We start from the raw sequence: 20,716 nt of genomic DNA on the forward strand, positions 1-20,716 counted from the left end.
ACCGCAATAAGGAGGACACAAGCAAGCGTTAACGTGGAAAAGGGAAATCAGAAGTTGAAGTGCAACACAAAAGCTGTCTCGTCTCAGTGGCTATACTGCGCATTCTGCGGGCCCCAGCCTGACCCAGAACCGGCCTGTTTGACTGGGCGATTGTGCTGCCAATACAGCGGAGCTGCAGCTGCCTCTGCCTGGGTCACTTCCCGTTCCCTCCCCACCAGGGTCCCCGATGCAACATGTGAATGGCTTCCATATGTACTTAACCGAGGAGAAGCTGGGGTGGAGGGGGCCAGGGTGGCGGCGGTGGTGGGGGCCTGTGCTCTGCTCGATGGGTTCATATTAAAGAGCTTTCATCAGTGTTTTATAATGAACCACATGCTAGAACAGGCAAGCCCTCTTGCTCTGTCAGTGGAGGCAGCTTTGAGGATGAAGTTTTTGCACAGAATCCGTTACTTGAGTGCTTCACTCTGCTTAAGACTGTGCCATGAAAGGAACACACATTATCAAAAAGCCACGCATTGATACGGTTATCATTTTTTTCTTACTTTGTGGCCTAAACAATACTATTCCTCTGGACCTTGAGTGATACCCCTCCCTGCTGCGCAGTAAAGCTCTTTGGCACACCGCAAATCAATCTGTTTCTCATGCACTCCTTTGTCTTTCCCAGCATCAGGCAGGCAGTAAAAGGATTAAAAGCATAACCCTTGAGAAGAAATGCGTGGATGTATGGTTAAAGAAAGAAACACGAGAGCCCCACATAACATCAACCCGGTAAGGTGGATGATAGGCAGCGGCTAACATCGCCCCTTGGTTGATGATGCTAAGTAGAATGTTCTCAGTTCACATACCTGGTGTGAAATAAGCGTGCAGAGTAGGTAATATCCCGTTAATAACTAGAACATGTCCCCCAGCTGCACGGATGCGCTGGATGTGCAAATGATTCCGCAGTCACACGAGGCCATGTGGAAACTCTGAATTGCTGACAGTCTTTATGAAAACGTATTCTGAATACAAAATGCGCCCTGCTGTGTCTCTGTGTGAGAATGCTAAGATTTGGCGGCCGGGGGGACAGCATACAAGGTCCTTCTCATAGCTGCTTTTCAATTACAAGCTGGGCTTTGGGGTGTCTTTCAGTAAACCGGTTGCTTGTCATGGGTCTAAATGGGCTAAGGTGAGCAAATCATACTGATAATCTTGTGAATTTAGGACTACTGTATTTAAACCTTTATGGATCAGAATAAGAGGCATTCGGTAATCCAGATACCACGTTGTCCAGAACAAACAATCCAGTTCTTCAGTATTTGCATGGGCCCACACCTCGCCCTCTACTGGACAGGTTGTGGTTCTACAGGACCTCTACTCCTAAGGAAACAGGAATTTGAAAGATACAAGCAAAAAGTACCCTTGTTAAATCCCTCCCACCTCACACCCAAACGTTCCCCCTTCCCCAAACTGCCTTCAAATGTAACATTTTGGAGTCATTCAAGCAAACACTCCTATCCAGAGGAATTAACACTAGCCAGTGTACAAACAGTGAGTCCGCCACAGTGAGACCCCTCCCCGCAGTCTTTACTTAGTCACCATGAGTTCTAATGTTGATTTATGACATGTGCAATAAGCTGACTCATGAGGGCTGCTTTTGGTCATTTGTAGCATAGGGTACTACGTGGGAGGCCCAGCTTAGTGCACTGCACTGTACAGGACTTCGTGCATGAGACAGATCCCCCTGTCTGGCTACAGTATGCTTTGGAAACAGTAGCCAGACATCAGTTCCACACTTCAGCATTAGCACTCCAATGTAAAGCTCTCTATTTCGGTTAACATAACTAATACATGGAGAGAAAATGAATCTGAAAGCCACATCTGAAAGTCATTGACCTCTCTTAAAAAGGGTTTCACACAAAAAAAGTATTGGAATACAAAATGGGAAGAGAGCATGCATTAAGATCAGTCTATTACATAACACTGTCCTGAGACACAATCAGTCTCGGAAAAGTTTGGCTTCAGCTCCATCCTCTCCAGACTCTTGATTCTCCTTTGCAACTTACAAACGGAAATTTAACCAATTAAGTCTGACGCAGTGTAAATAAATTACGTAGTTCTGCAATTTTTTTCATTTTTTTGGTTTGGCTTGTAACTCATTCCTGCCTTCCGCTAACTGCAAGCACTTGAAAAGCTCAGATATCGCTTTTCTATTATCCAACCACATGTTTGTAAATGTGCAAGTTTAACAGTGGCCCATTGTTGCCGAAATGGGAGAAAAAAAATCTGCATTTGTTTCCACTTAATTCTGAAAGATCCCATTTGAGCTTGGTCATGTAAACAAGATTATGGAAAGACACCAGATATTTGTCTTTACTGGACAACTTCGAATTGACATTCCATTGTTAGATTATATTTTAATATAATATGACTGGTCCCTGGATCAATTGTAAGAGAATGTAAAATAATCATCAGATTTTATTCTATGAAGAAATTTGCAAGTTATTATATTCTATATTTGAATTACTGAAGCTCCATAATGAAAATAAATATAAATATACAATTTTGTTTTGGAAACTTTGGAAAATTGGAAACAGAAGAATCTACATATGTTGCTACTGAATTTTGCCACATTAAATAAAATGTGATTGCTAAATCGTTGTTATGAACTGAAATTGCTTGTTTGGAAAATGAGACAAAGATCTGTTTGTGCTGCAGTTCCCGGATCATTATGCATTCAAATACTCAAACATGTCATCTGAGAAGACAGGAATTGTTTTCGAAAGAAAATCCATGGGTATGGGAAAGAGGGAAAGAAGGACAAAGGGAAAGAGAATGTGTAGAGAGAAACTGTCAGACAGAATAAAAGATAAAGGTCAGAAGGAGAAAGACAGAGGGTCACAGAGAACCTCAGATAAAAGAAGAAAAGACGATCAGAGGAAGGAAGTCAGGGAGAGGAAAAGAGTGGGTCAGAGAGAGGAAGAGTGGGTCAGAGAGAGGAAGAGAGGGTCAGAATGAGGAAGAGAGGGTCAGAACGAGGAAGAGAGGGTCAGAACGAGGAAGAGAGGGTCAGAACGAGGAAGAGAGGGTCAGAACAAGGAAGAGAGGACTTAGCAAGTGTTCTCACTTGCCCATTTTGAAGTGGTCGAACACCAAATGCAGTCTAGTGCTACCTTGCCCTGCTCAGGAGAAAAGTAATCATGGAAATGTTGAAAGAAATAAGTTTGAGCTAGCCACATTCTTGGCCTCATAGTCACATTTCCATGTTTCAGTTTTTTCTCTTTCTTTGCTTTGTTTTAGCTGTTTTAGTTGTGAAAGCAAATGCCAACGAGGTGTAAATCACAATCAACTCATGTTACAAATGTGTTAATAGATCATGGGAGCGTATTTTTCATTGTGTGTCCGTGCAACATTATGGGCATGCCAGAGTGACCGTAATATTTGTAGCTGGTCAGAGATCGAATGCAAAATAGTCTTGTGTCTTGTTTGTTCGTTAGCCCGGGCCTTAGGAATACAAGTGTGAATCCTTAGGGTAGGGTTAAACAAACTCTTGTGTGAACACAGGCTAAGCTCTCTCTCGGCCAGGCTTAGCCTGGGGCTAAAATAGCTCAGGGCTAAGAACAATGCAGTGTGAAAAGGCCTGAAGTGGATTAATCCAGTTGTTGTGACGATGGGTAAGGTCTTTACCTTAGAAACCTGAGACATGGATACACTTCTGGTTCCCTCTCTTTTCTGCGATATTTGCAGTTTACATGCACAGTACAATTGAACACATTTTTATTTTCAAAATTTTAGGTAAATCACTATGTCCCTCCTAGAAGTGTAGGAAGCCTGCCATTTCTTAGATTTTTGTGCATGCTGTAAGGCAATATGATGTGTCAGGAGCAGAAACAGTTAAAATTGCATTCAGTATAAATGAAATGGAACTATATCACCAGATGAGGGCCTACTCCACCTCTTCGACTCAAGTACATTGCTAGTTAAATTATCATAAATTACAGATTCATCATCACTTAATAATGAAAAGAGATGGAGTTGCCCTCTGATGGTAACGTTCTGACAAACTCCAAAATATAATGATTGCCAGAATTAAAAATGTTCTTTCTTGTACTGGGTTTGGACAATAGGCCAATAAACAGTGCTTGACTTGGGCCAGAACTGTCTGGAATGGTGTTCTGGTACTTCTAATCTTAGGCAGACAGCTTTCTGTTTCCTTTTTTATGTTAAAGAACAGGCCTTTTTGGAACAAGCCTTAGTAATACATACATTTTGATGTATCTGACAACATTGCCATATGTTTTTGCAATCCAGCAGTAAAACAGACTCAGATCTGTTTGCAGACCTATCTTGGCAAGACAAAATCTTTCAGCCCTTAAATCTGTGAAGTGCTTAATATAACATAAACATGTTTCCGTCCAAATACAACATATGTTTTTATATCTTTGGAATTTCATAAACAGCCCCTAAATGTGTTACATGCATGGATGCATAACATGTTGCCTAAGTAGTTTTCTTTTCTGAGGATCAGCTGTCATTACTGCTGAATATTTGTCTTTACAACTACAAGGTCCCCATTTGAAAACTCTACGTAAGGTTCGGATAACAATGAAACTGATTATCATATGCACCCACCTCAACTTTGCTCACATTTTTTTAACCCTAACTTAATATTGAAGCTAAATTAAGCGGAAAAAATGTATACGAGTTCCCATGCATTTCAGAAAAATATAAAAATAGCCCTACATTCTGAATGCTCTGATGCATTGATTTTTTCTTCAGCGTTCTGACAGTCAAGCAGTCTTCATCAGGGGATCATTTCAAACACTGTAGGACACATGCCGGTGCTTGCAATTATGATAATGTTTACCATTATCTAGCTGGTCAATTTCTGAAGTAACACTTTAAAAAGACAAAATAATGTGTCACAAACAAGCATAAATGTAACAGAGAATAGGCCCCTTTAAATACAGACAATGTAATTTAAACAGTAGGAAGACAATCACAGGAATGCTTCCAGGTCATGCTGTACATTGAGACTGTAGGGAATGAAGGTCACAAGTATGATAATCCAAGGATGTTTGTTATTGAAGTGTCTCAAATTTCATCTAGTAGACAAAACATTAGACACGTTATGACATGCATGTTTCATGTTTCTGAGAGTCCAACAGGCAAGTTATTAAAACATTTCACAATAATTACTTTATTTGTTAGTCACTTTTAAATGCATTTTATGTAAGAGTTGTGCAGCACAAATAAGATTTGAATCATTGAATTTTTTTTTATAGCTCCTATTTATTGGACACAAACACTTTGCAGTCTGATTTACTATTTATGTACAACAAAATGGACAATATGGGCACATAAACTAATATAGCTCATGGCTATATTAGTCTATGTGCCAGTGGTTCTGTCTAATATGCCAGTGGTTCTGTCCTATTTTTAGGGGGGAAAAAACTTGCTTTTAAGCTGTGTTCTACCACTGTGCTGCTTGTAAACAACAAAACCAAAAAAAATACAATCTTGATCCCAAATGTCTGGATCTGTACACATTTCTTGCAGAAACCTTTGGATTTCTTCTTGTTAAAAAAGTGGTGTATGTGAAACACAGCATTTCACAGCCCCCATATTTTATGTGTTGTTGGTACAGTACAGTTGCAAATTCAAGAGAATCTGACAGAGAAGCTGAAGAAAGCAGAAAGAACTCAGAATATTTAATGGAATGGGATTACTTCACACAATGTTTCTGCACGAGATAGAACTCCCAGGGATTTTTACAGGAGTTCACCGAATTTTTCACATGTCCTTATTTTTATTAATTCTTGTGCTCTTAGTTCATCCACTAAATAATAACACTGATTTGATTTGGCCTTGTTTTCAACCTTACACATTAAACAATGCAGCAGCCATGGAAGTGAAATCACTACTTTTAAATGTAGCAGTTCAATGTATATGTACATAATATGTAATATGTACCTAATATAATGTTCAATATAACATGCAAACATCACATTCATTTCCAAAACGTCTGATTGTCTCAATGTAATGTTCCCTGCTGAGAAGTAGTCAGTGTGAACACAACAATGGCAAATCGGGACGACGTCTTAAATGCTTTCACATCTGAACGCAAACCAATCGACTGTAGGAGCCTGACCCTTGAGGACAATGGGAATTAAATAAAACTTCTTTACTCTACAAACAAAGAATATAAGTGGTATTTTTTGTTTTCCTATATATATGAGCACACAAAGTTAAATATATATATATATATATATATATATATATATATATATATATATATATATATATATATTTTATACTGTGTAGTGATGCTTTAATATTGGATGGATACTTTTCTTTATGTTGTACTCTTCCAGCCTAGGTCTAAATAACTACATTTAGTACCTGATGGCAGAGCAAACCTGCCTTCAAAAGGACATCATTACCAAACTGTCACCATCAGCAAGTTGGTGGCTAATCATAATAACATCCAGTTTCCCTCCCATATGTGTGGGGTAATTGTGCTGTGAATAATTCATTTGGGCCATCTGAGGCAGGTCAACCAGCGTGCCATGACAGAATAGTCACAGCCTGTTGACTGATGCAACATACACATAACACAGTAGCAGCAGAATTCTACAACAGATACAGGAATCCAATGACACAGCCTGTAATGATCAGCTCTGTTATAAAAGTTAAAGCATTAATATTAATATGTATTTTAATTCTGCTGTTCAGCCGCGGCATGGAACATTTTAAGCGCAATTGTCATTGCACTCTGGTTGACCTGTCTCACATGGCCCAAATTAATAATTCACAGCACACTGAGCAGTTCACGTGCGCAATCCACTGCTGACTGTACAGTGATTGGCTATTAAAATATATATTTTTCAAAAGGAAGGCTGCATATGCATTAGCGTGGCTGTAAAGTCAGTTTTTATAAGCATGGCTTCTATACATGAACATTAGGAGATTTATTAGCTGTGTGTTACAAATGTTTGTGGTGCTAAAAAAAAAAAAAAAAGACATATTTTGTGTTTGCGTCCCTTAAAATAATATATGTAAATAAGTGTATAACGCCAAATTTAAGCAAATAATAATTTGACTGTCCTTGTTATAATACATATTTCTATCATGCTTTTGAAATGGTCATAAAGAAATTGGTGTTTCCTTTCATCTCCATTATATTCCATGGATTGGACGGATGATCGAGGGAAAGCGGACAAACCAAGATGGATAATATCATTTGTACTGTATAATGTAGTCAGAAGGCCTTTCTGGTGGCGACATGCAGATTGTCCTGAACAATCTAAATACTATAACTTCATCTACAGTGGGGAGAACACGTATTTGATACACTGTCGATTTTGCAGGTTTTCCCTCTTACAAAGCATGTAGAGGTCTGTAATTTTTATCATAGGTACACTTCAACTGTGAGTGACGATAATCCAGAAAATCACATTGTATGATTTTTAAATAATTAATTTACATTTTATTGCATGACATAAGTATTTGATACATCAGAAAAGCAGAACTAAATATTTGGTACAGAAACCTTTGTTTGCTATTACAGAGATCATACGTTTCCTGTAGTTCTTGACAAGGTTTAAACACACTGCAGCAGGGATTTTGGCCCACTCCTCCATACAGACCTTCTCCAGATCCTTCAGGTTTCGGGGCTGTCGCTGGGCAATACAGACTTTCAGCTCCCTCCAAAGATTTTCTATTGGGTTCAGGTCTGGTGACTGGCTAGGCCACTCCAGGACCTTGAGATGCTTCTTACGGAGCCACTCCTTAATTGCCCTGGCTGTGTATTTCGGGTCGTTGTCATGCTGGAAGACCCAGCCACGACCCATCTTCAATGCTCTTACTGAGGAAAGGATACATGGCCCCATCCATCCTCCCCAATAATGGGTTGTTCGTAAAAATGTACTCTATGTGTCTTCAGGATTATATCTTGGTGAGTGGACATTTTGGATGAACTATCCCTTTAATTGTCTTCTACAGGATATACTTTATACTAAATGTACTGTAATGCCAGACATACTGCAGACACATAACATTCACATCAGAATGCATTTCCAGACTCAGTCTCCTTGGCACTGGCGTCCCCCTGAAAGTTCCACTTTTATGGTTATTTCTATAGCGCAACCTGCAGAAAGTTGATGCAGAGTATCAATAATATTGATGAGACACAAATCAAAGATTTTCTCTGATTAAAATGATTAGTGCTAATGCCTGCATACGATGCAGCAACTACATTTGTGTGTGGAGAAAAGACACCAGGAAATCTTTGTTGGCATATTGAGGAACCTTTGCCCAGACACCTATGTTTGTTTGAAAGGTTGGTGTGTGAAAACCAGGTATGTCAAACACGGCAGCTATACGAGAAGACCGTTGACACTTTTATACCTAACACAGCCCATCCCTTGGTCAAAATGCGGGGGGGGGGGGGGTTAATGTTAATTTGTAATATGACAGGAAACAGTCCACACTGAATGTACTAAACTCTACCATGGCATGGGTCATTTCCAATGGCACATGGGTAATATATTTCCAATGACTTTAACATATTTGGACCTTGTTTGCCAGAAATGATGTTTAGACTGAAATGTGCCATTCTTGTCGGAGAGGGACAGAGTCAGGGAGGGCTGTATGGTGAAAGAAATGGTGATTTCTCAGAATTCGTCAGATTAATGAGTCTGTAGGTCAGTCTCCTGCCTCAGGAGGTCAAATTGAAACGCTTGCGCCAGATTCCTCTTGGCTTGCATTGGAATGTATTCAGTGCATTTCCAGCATGCCCACAGCGAATCAACAACCAGGAGAGGCAGCGTGATTGATCGCCATGGTGACACCAAGCACAAAACCCACACATACTTCTTCCTGAGAACTGAGTAAAAACAGTCCAAAAAGCAAACACACAAATTTACATTATATATGTACTGTACACACGCAAGTACACACCTACCTACTCTAACTGTTTTACATCCATAAGGACTTATGGGCACACACTCAACAAAAGATATATGTCCAATATACACAAGCAAACACACACGCACACACAAACACACACAAACACGACCAACAGCTAACATATGAAGCAGGATAATATGAGTTACACAGACAAACCAAGACTGGGTCTAACACCGCAGTACACCCCAGTCAATGGAGAGACCATGTTTAATTTGTGTCTTGAAGTATTCATTTCTTTAATAACTGTAACAAATCTTCTAAAGATCACTCCAACAGGTTGCCAAGAGTACAGAGAAGTACCCAAATACATATCAAAATGCTCTGAACAAATTCAAAGAATCCTAAACAGGTACCCAAAAGTCCCCTAAACAACCTAAAAAAACAGCTACCCAAAAGTCCCCTAAAGGTCCCCAAAAAATAGCTACCCAAAAGTCCCCTAAACAACCCCGAACAGATACTCAAAAAATATTCCATCCAAGCCCAAATAGGTGTGCCCAAGTAAATCACCATCAGCATACACAACGTATTAAAACATTTGTTTGGCTCCCCCTACTGGACAGCAATAGTTTATTTTTCAGTATGAGTGGGACCAACCGTGATGGACTTGTAAATAGGTACAATATGGTTTGGTTACAGAACCTTGTTAGTTATGAAGACAGGGCTAGATTCAGAAAAAAACATATAGTCCCCTCCACCCTTAAAAAAGACAAAAGCTCCCCACAATTTAGGAGGAATCACTTATACACTACGTTAGGCTATAAAATAAATGTCTTAGTGGAATTGAGATATGATGAAGAAGGCTATACTCTGCAATGGTGGTGGTCAATGCACTTGTTGTGGAAGCAGAGCTCAAGAGAAGCTATATGGGAAAAAAACACACACAATGCTGATGATCCTTAGTTCCTCAGTAGTGAATTATGAATGAACATGTTACATACTATTGACAGATGTGGTAACATGAATGGGAGAGAACACACATTAAATGAGACGAAACCTAATTGTGTTGACCTTCATAAACAAGATGCTGGAAACTACAGATTTTCAAAATGAAGGCACTGGTGAAGACATTGTAATTAACTGACATTGTAATAAATCGGTCTGGGTGTCATAAAAAGTCATAAAAAATTATCCAACGATCACACTTTTATTTGGTTGGTTGAAACTTTGGGACACCAGTTCTCCAAAACTACAGTTAGATGTCACCTACTGTACGTGCAAACAAGCAATTTGGATGTCTTGCTAAAAGAAATTGTCTACTTTCCCTGCAAATAGATTGTTGGATCAAATTTCAGAGAAAGGCATATTAATAATAATCGTTGCTATAAAAGAGTGTCTTACTTTTCCCTCTTACCTGCCTGGTAAAATAAGAATAAAAAAAACTGAAAGACGATGTCAGAAGCTTTCAAGCAATTAATAGTCATTTGTTTGGAAATTACCAATGGTAAACCAAAATATCATCTAATTATATTTTATATTTTAAAGAATCCATTCCTTTATAATTGAGCAATTATAATTTACATAGAGAAAATATTTAAAGTATTGCTGGTTTATATAATTGTTAAGATGGCTGATTCTGTATCAATTAAATTTACAGGGAATCATCAAGAAGTTAAAAGAGGTTTTATATCTTCATCAAACCCTTTTACAATTAATGCTCATTAATTAATGATGGGATAAAGAAATCAAGGGGAGATACCATTTGACGGTGACATTCTCAAATCAGTCAGGAAAAATAAACCAAAACAAATTAGCTCCAACTTTCAAAGTGTGTGACATAAACATTAAAACCTGATGCTACCCGGAAGGAAATGGCTTAGTCAGGATACAGTTATTGGAAGCAAACTCCCAAACAATTATGGAAACTTGAAAAAGAGAGCACTTTTCTCACTTCCTCTATAACTCTAATGACTTCCAATCAAACTCCTTGGGCAATGTGTGTCATGTATACCAGTCAAGCATGCATCGATTGCAATGTTATCTGTTAGTTTTTTTTTTATGACTAATTTCTGTTTGTTTTCATATGAGTTTGTGTGATTGACGTGTTTTGTGTGTACACTTCAACTGTGAGAGATGGAATCTAAAACAAAAATCCAGAAAATCACATAGTATGATTTTGAAATAATTGATTTGCATTTTATTGCATGACATAAGTATTTGATCACCTACCAACCAGTAAGAATTCTGGCTCTCACAGGCCTGTTAGTTTTTCTTTAAGAAGCCCTCCTGTTCTCCACTCATTACCTGTATTAACTGCACCTGTTTGAAATCGTTACCTGTATAAAAGACACCTGTCCACACACTCAATCAAACAGACATCAACTTCTCCACAATGGCCAAGACCAGAGAGCTGTGTAAGGACATCAGGGATAAAATTGTAGACCTACACATGGCTGGGATGGGCTACAGGACAATAGGCAAGCAGCTTGGTGAGAAGGCAACAACTGTTAGCGCAATTATTAGAAAATGGAAGAAGTTCAAGATGACGGTCAATCTCCCTCGATCTGGGGCTCCATGCAAGATCTCACCTTGTGGGGCATCAATGATCATGAGGAAGGTGAGGGATCAGCCCAGAACTACACGGCAGGACCTGGTCAATGACCTGAAGAGAGCTGGGACCACAGTCTCCAAGAAAACCATTAGTAACACAATGCGCCGTCATTGATTAAAATCCTGCAGCGCACGCAAGGTCCCCCTGCTCAAGCCAGCGCATGTCCAGGCCCGTCTGAAGTTTGCCAATGACCATCTGGATGATCCAGAGGAGGAATGGGAGAAGGTCATGTGGTCTGATGAGACAAAAATTGAGCTTTTTGGTTTAAACTCCACTCGCCATGTTTGGAGGAAGAAGAAGGATGAGTACAACCCAAAGAACACCATCCCAACCGTGAAGCATGGAAGTGGAAACATCATTCTTTGGGGATGCTTTTCTGCGAAGGGGACAGGACGACTGCACCGTATTGAGGGGAGGATGGATGGGGCCATGTATTGCGAGATCTTGGCCAACAACCTCCTTCCCTCAGTAAGAGCATTGAAGATGGATAATGGCTGGGTCTTCCAGCATGACAACAACCCGAAACACAGCCAGGGCAACTAAGGAGTGGCTCCGTAAAGAAGCATCTCAAGGTCCTGGAGTGGCCTAGCCAGTCACAAGACCTGAACCCAATAGAAAATCTTTGGAGGGAGCTGAAAGTCCATATTGCCCAGCGACAGCCCCGAAACCTGAAGGATCTGGAGAATGTCTGTATGGAGGAGTGGGCCAAAATCCCTGCTGCAGTGTGTGCAAACCTGGACAAGAACTACAGGAAACGTCGGATCTCTGTAATTGCAAACAAAGGTTTCTGTACCAAATATTAAGCTCTGCTTTTCTGCTGTATCAAATACTTATGTCATGCAATAAAATGCTAATTAATGATTTAAAAATCATACAATGTGATTTTCTGGATTATCGTCACTCACAGTTGAAGTGTACCTATGATAAAATGTACAGATTTCTACATGCTTTGTAAGTGGGAAAACTTGCAAAATCGACAGTGTATCAAATACTTGTTCTCCCCACTGTATATACTTTCAGGCAACGCTCAAACTCTACTTCCCAACGGAGCATTTTTATTCTGCCACCTCCGCTCTCCTGGCTGTCCCATTCCTTTGTGCGAGCCGTTCCCGCTAAGACCATTCTAAGCTCTTCTCTTTCCTTGCACCTTAAGGATGGAACCAGTTTCGCATTAAAGATTTAATCTATACTGTAATCTATTTTCTTCCTTCAGTTTGCTACAAGATTGAAGAACATGTATGGAGGGGGCTAATAATGTGTTGTTTTGTTGTCCCTCCTACCATTTTAACATGAATAGGATGAATCGCTGTACGTCACTCTGGATGGGCGTATGGGCTCCATGACTAAAATGCTAAATGTTTCTACATTATTGTAATTACTGTGTATTTATTATCCCAAACACACAAACCATGCTGCTTTTACTGCAGCAAAAGCACATATTGAGCCATTATCAAGACCTGAAAAAAGACACTGCAAGATCGTCAGTCATTGAGACAGCAGGGACAAAATATTTTCTACAGCCTACAGAGGCAGAGACAAGCTAGTTCCTCATTCTTTCAACCGACACCGACACTGGCATTGCTCATCTTTAGAAAGACATGACATCCTAACCAGCGGGGCATCCCAGCAGGACACAACCTCCTAGCATTCCGGGTGCCTTCTAATGACTCTGTGGGTCTGTAGGCCAAGAGAAACCACACACTGAGGTGCAGTGGGGAGAACAAGTATTTGATACACTGCCGATTATGCAGGTTTTCTCTCTTACAAAGCATGTAGAAGTCTATCAATGTTATCATAGGTACTCTTCAACTGTGAGTGATGGAATCTAAAACAAAAATCCATAAAATCACATTGTATGATTTTTAAGTAATTAATTTGCATTTTATTGCATGACATTAGTATTTGATACATCAGAAAAGTGTGTTACTAATGGTATTCTTTGAGACTGTGGTCCCAGCTCTCTTCAGGTAGTTCTGGGCTGATCCCTCACCTTCCTCATGATCATTGATGCCCCACGAGGTGAGATCTTGCATGGAGCACCAGACCCAGGGAGATTGACCATCATCTTGAACTTCTTCCATTTCCTAATAATTGCGCCAACAGTTGTTGTCATCTCACCAACCTGCTTGTCTATTGTCCTGTAGCCCATCCCAGCCTTGTGCAGGTCTACAATTTTATCCCTGATGTCCTTACACAGCTCTCTGGTCTTGGCCATTGTGGAGAGGTTAGAGTCTGTTTGATTGAATGTGTGGACAGGTGTCTTTTATACAGGTAATGATTTCAAACAGGTGCAGTTAATACAGGTAATGAGTGGAGAACAGGAGGGTTTCTTAAAGAAAAACTAACAGGTCTGTGAGAGCCGGAATTCTTACTGGTTGGTAGGTGATCAAATACTTATGTCATGCAATAAAATGCAAATTAATTATTTAAAAATCAATGTGATTTTCTGGATTTATGTTTGAGATTCCGTCTCTCACAGTTGAAGTGTACCTATGATAACATTTACATACCTCTACATGCTTTGTACGTAGGAAAACGTGCAAAACCGGCAGTGTATCAAATACTTGTTCTCCCCACTGTACCATTTTCTTAAAAAGCTATTGAAATCTTCCAATAACTACCCGCAGTTACCTAAATAATCAATGATCATGTTTAAAATATATGAATCCCCTGAAACGCCATATTTTGTTTGATGTTACCTAGTATAGAAGAATTGGCTATGATATATAATTTTAACTGCCCTGATGACAAAAGATTACAGCAAGGAATTATCCCTTTGCTATATTATAAAGCTCAGTGTTGAGCAGAGCTGGAATAAAGTTTTAACTCAAGTAAATCAAAGCTTTAATCATTCCCTGAATCACTGTACATTTGTGCATGAACGATTCCCAAACTTGTGGTTCAAACATACAGAGGTAAAAAATACATCACAAGTCTAATTATTGGAGATGGTTTCGAGTTTCAGCTCTTAGCTAATTTACACTTTTTAATTGTGTTTGATCTCTGTGAGAAAAGAGTGGGTGGCAATAGGAGACACACTGTGAGTCTCTTAGGTAAGAGTGGCGCCAGTCCTATCTGTGTCTCTAGGAGTATTCTGCTAACGGAATTTTCTCTATAGCCTTCATTCTATTTTGACAGACTAATCGAGCAGTGCTCGCTTGCTTTCTCCCCTCAGATAAAACCCTGGGTGACGGAAAATACCATTCCGCTCTCACCAAAGCTCAAAATAATTCCCCCAAGGAAGAAATTGGACTTGAAAACATAGGTGTAAAGAACATTACCAGAACCTGTCAGCTTTATTTTCATTTAATTAAATGTTCCAAAATTAGACATCTGGTCGAAATCCAGTTCATCTTATTTAAAATAAATCTTTATCAATATACATATGTGCCAACAAAAAGGCCTGCTATTGAAAGATTAAAACCAAACTGAATAGCTATCTGTACACTTTTCCCCATTCGTGCCTGATAGATTATACATTTTGTTCACATCTTGCCTATCAGACAATAGCTAGATCAGGACCCAATAAACAATGCATTTTTGCTGACTGTCTGAGAGAGCCGGCAAGCTAGTCCTCTCTGTGCTTTCCACTAACAGACATTCCATCCTGAGGAAAATTGCCACACACGAGGAAGCCATGTAAAGTAACTGATGTGAAAAGGCTTGAAACAAACTATTGTTTTAATCACAGGAAAGGTTTGCCCTGTTTTCTTTTCCTAGTTCTGTTCAGCTGTCATGTCCAACAACAAGTAGAGTCTGAATGGAATAACAATGTAGAGTCTGAACGGAATAACAGTGTAGAGTCTGAACGGAATAACAGTGTAGAGTCTGAACGGAATAACAGTGTAGAGTCTGAACGGAATAACAGTGTAGAGTCTGAACGGAATAACAGTGTAGAGTCAGAACTGAATAACAGTGTAGAGTCAGAACGGAATAACAGTGTAGAGGCAGAACGGAATAACAGTGTAGAGACAGAACGGAATAACAGTGTAGAGTCAGAACGGAATAACAGTGTAGAGACAGAACGAAATAACAATGCAGATTCAGAATGGAATAACAGTGTAAATTCAGAACGGAATAACTGTAGATTCTGAACGGAATAACAGTGTAGAGTCAGAACGGAATAACAGTGCAGATTCAGAACGGAATAACAGTGTAGATTCAGAACGCAATAACAGTGCAGATTCAGAACGGAATAACAGTGCAGATTCAGAACGGAATAACAGTGTAGATTCAGAACGAAATAACAGTGCAGATTCGGAACGGAATAACAGTGTAGATTCGGAACGGAATAACAGTGTAGAGTCATAATGGAATAACAGTGTATATTCTGAACGGAATTACAGTGTAGAGTCAATCCATGGCTTTTGAATGTACAGCATCTTGTCAGATTGTGCAAGCAAGTACTGAATGTGTGGTCAATTGAATGCTCTTAAGGACATATATGGAAATAGGTGATGACCATAATGAGAAAGTTCCACGTAAGAGTCACTCTGTGCCATTCACATAAATACATGTTGTTTTTGCCCAATCAATACTTGGCTTTGTGTGGGGGTTAGTGAGTTCTGATTTTATTGAATTAATTGCACAGAAATTGAATTAATAGAAATGGCTAAGAATTGTTATGGAAGGGGACTTTTATTTTTTCATTAAATTTCTGTGCAATAATTCCTATCTCATAGGCAACACCTATGAGATTTTTCAACCAGTCTCTGATCACTGCTTGATTGAACTTCGTGTCATAATATCTTTCCACAAATCCCAGAAACAGACCACCCTCGGCCTGATTAGTTCCACAGTTCAAAGGCTCTGCCTATATGCAGGAAATGAAAAGAATGGTCAAAGGTCAAAGTCAACAAAGTACAATTTTGTCAGTTGGACAAACAAGAAGACCGCAGTTAATATTGACTCAATCTGTGTTCCACACATTCCTCCTGTTGGGACATTTGCTGCTGTGAAAAGTATGCCCCCTGTGAAACCTGGTCTCTATTTGCGTTTCATCAGCGCACTACACAGCGAAAAGAAAGTAAAAGAAAAACACACAAGCATTTATGAGGGAAGTTGTCACAGCTTTAGGAATGAATACCACAATAAAAAAATAAAAAAACATCCACAACATTACCAGGATTACATTGATTTGGACCTCTTACAGAGAAGGGGGGGGGTGCTTAACATAATAACATGGAAGGTAGAATGTCAGTGTAAACTGGTGAGAAGGTAACATATCACTGGAATCTGGATTACACCCTATTACATAGGGACCTGACAGGTCAGTTAATTTGCACGCACGGTATATAGCGTGCCAACTGTTGGAAAATGACAGATTCTGGGATTGAACAAGCAGTTTAAAGCCAAAGTAGACATATTTTATTACATACATTTCTCAATTAGTTTCAATGCCTCAGTAACAAAGTTTCACTGCCATCTGCAGTATCACAATTCAGTCATTGAGAATAATTTCCATATATAATTTCTCAATACTTATACCTTTACATTATCAAATATCCTGGGATGACACCTGACTGCATCGGTGGTTTGCGTCTCCCTGGAACACAAAGATAGGCCCCCCCCCCACCCTAGTGTAGCAGGGGGCCAAGACGCATTTGGAAAGAGCAAGAAGGTCTCGATAGGTCATCAGATGAGCACAACAGTAGCAAACGTCAGGATGACAAAATCATTCAGACATTGTGAGTTCCTCGCGACGTGAAGAGTTTTTATTGTTTAGTACACTCTCCGCATCTTTTTCTACTCAACCCACTTTTACACACCTTGTCACTCGTGCACACACACACAAACCCAGTATGTGTGAGTGTGAGCATGGCCTCCCTTCTCCTCAACAATGGTGTTACTGAGCAGTGATTGGTTGAGCATGAGGACCCTGTGGATCATCCTGCATGGCCATTTCCATGGCCCCTGTCATTATTATTATTATTATTAATATTATTATTATTATTGTTAATTAGAGGTCGATTCCATGGAGACACCATCCATTAAGGGGAACTCGTAATGGGGCAGCACCTAGTTTACTAATAATAAACTAAATATATTAAAAGGTCATATTGGTATAATTGATCGGAAGAAAAGAGAAACCTGCACACTGTTCATGCTAGAATAACTGTTGGTATGGTGTATCCATTACACCCCCAGACAGAAGGATTGTACCGATCTACTATGCTTGCGTGTACAGGAGAACTTTTCTAGCCGCAGAGATGTTCTAGAAAAACAACCGCTTGTGAGCATTATAAATGGACAATTGTTTTTCTGTGTCAAAGTGCTGCTGATATGGGAGATATTTGGTGCTGAGTAGTGTAATTCAATAGTGCACTTTTCTAGTGCTGACAACTGGACAGACACAACATTTTTGTTGCTGAGAAAAATAAAGGGAGAGAGAGAAAGAGAGATGAAGAAGCTGTGAACAAAAACGAGGACCTCAGTGATCAAGATGAGTCAATCTGTGAAAAGTAGACCGGACTTCAGTGAAGTAAAGGACTTTGGTGTAGTGTCATTCAGGCATGATTGTAAATAGATTTAGATAAAAGCATCTCCTAGAGACTTATGGACAATAAGGTCACGAATACAAAAATTTATAAAATGTGAAGCACATTTTTTACACAGTACTTATCATAGTATAGATGAGGAAATTACATTTGTTTGCCTGTGGTATGCTTTGGTTCATGAGCTGTTCCAAGCCATACTTTTCCATACTTCTCCATACTTTTTTCTTCCCATCATTCTGGTACAGGTTGATCTTAGCTTCATCTGTCCAAAGAATGCTGTCCCAGAACTGGACTAGCTTTTTTAGATGTCTAACCTGGCCTTTCTATTCCTGAGGCTTATGAATGGTTTGCACCTTATGGTGAACCCTCTGTATTTGCTCCCTGAAGTCTTCTCTTTGTGGTAGACTTGGATAATGATATGCCTACCTCCTGGAGAGTGTTCTCCACTTGGCAGGATGTTATGAAGGGGTTTTTCTTTACCATGGAAAGGATCTTACTATTATCCACCACTGTTGTCTTCCATGGACATCCAGGCCTTTTTGTGTTGCATTCTTGTTGATTTGGCCAATCCTAATGTTCCTGCAATCTCTCTGATGTATTTTTAAAAAAAATTGCAGCCTCGGGATGGTCTGTTTAATTTGCATTAAGACCTCCTTTGACTGCATGTTGTGGGTTCACAGCTACAGCTTCCAAATGCAAATGCCACACCTGGAATCAACTCCAGACCTGTTACCTGCTTCATGATGAAGAAATAACAAATGAATAGCTCACACCTGTCCATGAAACAGCTTTTGAGTCAATTGTCCAACTACTTTTGGTCGATTGAAAAAGGTGGGGGGTACACATTAAAGAGCTGTAATTCCTAAACTCTTCCTCAAAATAATGCTGAGAGACTGCACTTTAAGCCCATATTCATTAATCAGCTGTAAATTGAATATATTTTGGTAAACAGCCAAAATAACAAAACTTGTGTCCGTGTCCAAATATTTAACTGTATTTTATGAGATATTTCAAATTTAATAATATACAGTAAAAATTATCAGTGTGTGAATAGATTAGATTCATGACAATGTAGAGCATCTTAAAGTATGTGCAGTACCATAAAATGACCAGCAGATAGCGCCATCAGACACAATTTTGTAAAGTCCTGGAAGGCCCTGGTGTCTGTCCCTATGGGTATATAGTTCTGACACTGCTGTAGTAGCGGGTTGAGGAGAGCCAACAGCCCAGTCTGTTCATTTCAGCTAACAGCCTAAGTACTTATACTCTACTGCCTACTTCTATCAAATTGTAACTAATGCCCCATCTTGAAATGAATGGGTCTAAATACACCCTTCTTTCATGTTTTTATTCTTGGTAGTTTCTTATTTCATTTTTTTTTAAATGTGAGGGAGTTCAGAGTGCTTTTGTTTGTATTGCAGAAGAGAGTTAATTAGTTCATTACCTTTTAAATCATAAAAAGAGATCCCTTATACCTGATTACATTCAACAGGTCTCTATTTGCCCTCTGTTAAATCCCAATGAACCTATGAGCATTGCTCTGTTCTAAGACACCATGTGAAATACTGAGTATTTCTTAAGAACATAGGGTAATTACAGGGATTATTTATTCTGGTGATCAGGGGAACTAGCAACAAAAAATATCATCATTTATTTTAAAAGGTTTAAGGGAATGTTAAATGCTTCAATTGTCCCTAAAGTAATTTGTTGCATTGCTAGATGTTCAGACATTTCACTCATCCCTGACCAGCCTCAGTACTTTCATTTCTGTCTGTAAGTACAGCAGTAAGTACAGCATTACTAGCTCTCGTATGTTTTCTGTATGGCCCTGAGGTCAGGCTAGGCAGGCATACCTGTGTGGAAAAGTGTCTGTCTCTAACCAGCCATTTTCTGCAGCTAAAGTGTATTATTCCAGATGATTAGACCCCTTTTTCAATACCATTAGTCCACTTCCTGCTGCGAAAATCCCCACTAATTACCGTGATTAGGATTTGGCCCAGCAGATCTGCAGCAGGAGGTTACCGAGCGAGACTGTGCTCCATACAGCCTGCTCCCTGGGTCCTTGGGATTTAGCTTAACTTTCTGGTCATGGACCTAAGCCTCGGATGGTTTGATGAGACAAAATGACTTAAATGATTATCAGGACATATAGAGTTTGGAAAATACACATTGACACTGTAACATGAGCCAACTAGCCTATGCTCGTCCTCAAGCGATCCCGTGTCGCTCAGCTGGTTCGCTGCGCTAACAGAGCCAAGTGTGGTTGGTTGAATTTAAATGTAATATATAGGCACCCGTGACTGTTGCTTTGGATTAAAATGTCTTCTAAATGGCATGTATAAATTAAATTTATTTTGTTGGCTCTTTCTAAACACCTGGCCTGTGGTCAGTTTCCCAAACATTCATTGCTTTCCATTTTGTCTCTCATTCACCGTACTTAATTTCAACACTCTGTCTTTCTGTCATTCTCACTTTAGGCTTTCTTTCCAAGGATGTCTCTCGATTGTGATGGTGGGCTGGGATTAGGTCTTTTTTGAGTTCACTTCTCTCTGAACCTGCATTATTCAGCATGGCAAGCAGCAGACAGAATACCCAGGCTGGGCTACTGGTTTGGGATCAACTGCAGGAGACATGCTGGGGTTGAGTCCAAAAAATTACAACAGTGTCATGGTCCAATGATTTACAGCGCCATGGTTGGTAAAACCGTTCACCGAAGCAAAAG

Source organism: Esox lucius, chromosome 13, assembly GCF_011004845.1.
Source record: "Esox lucius isolate fEsoLuc1 chromosome 13, fEsoLuc1.pri, whole genome shotgun sequence".
NCBI classification, from domain to species: domain Eukaryota; kingdom Metazoa; phylum Chordata; class Actinopteri; order Esociformes; family Esocidae; genus Esox; species Esox lucius.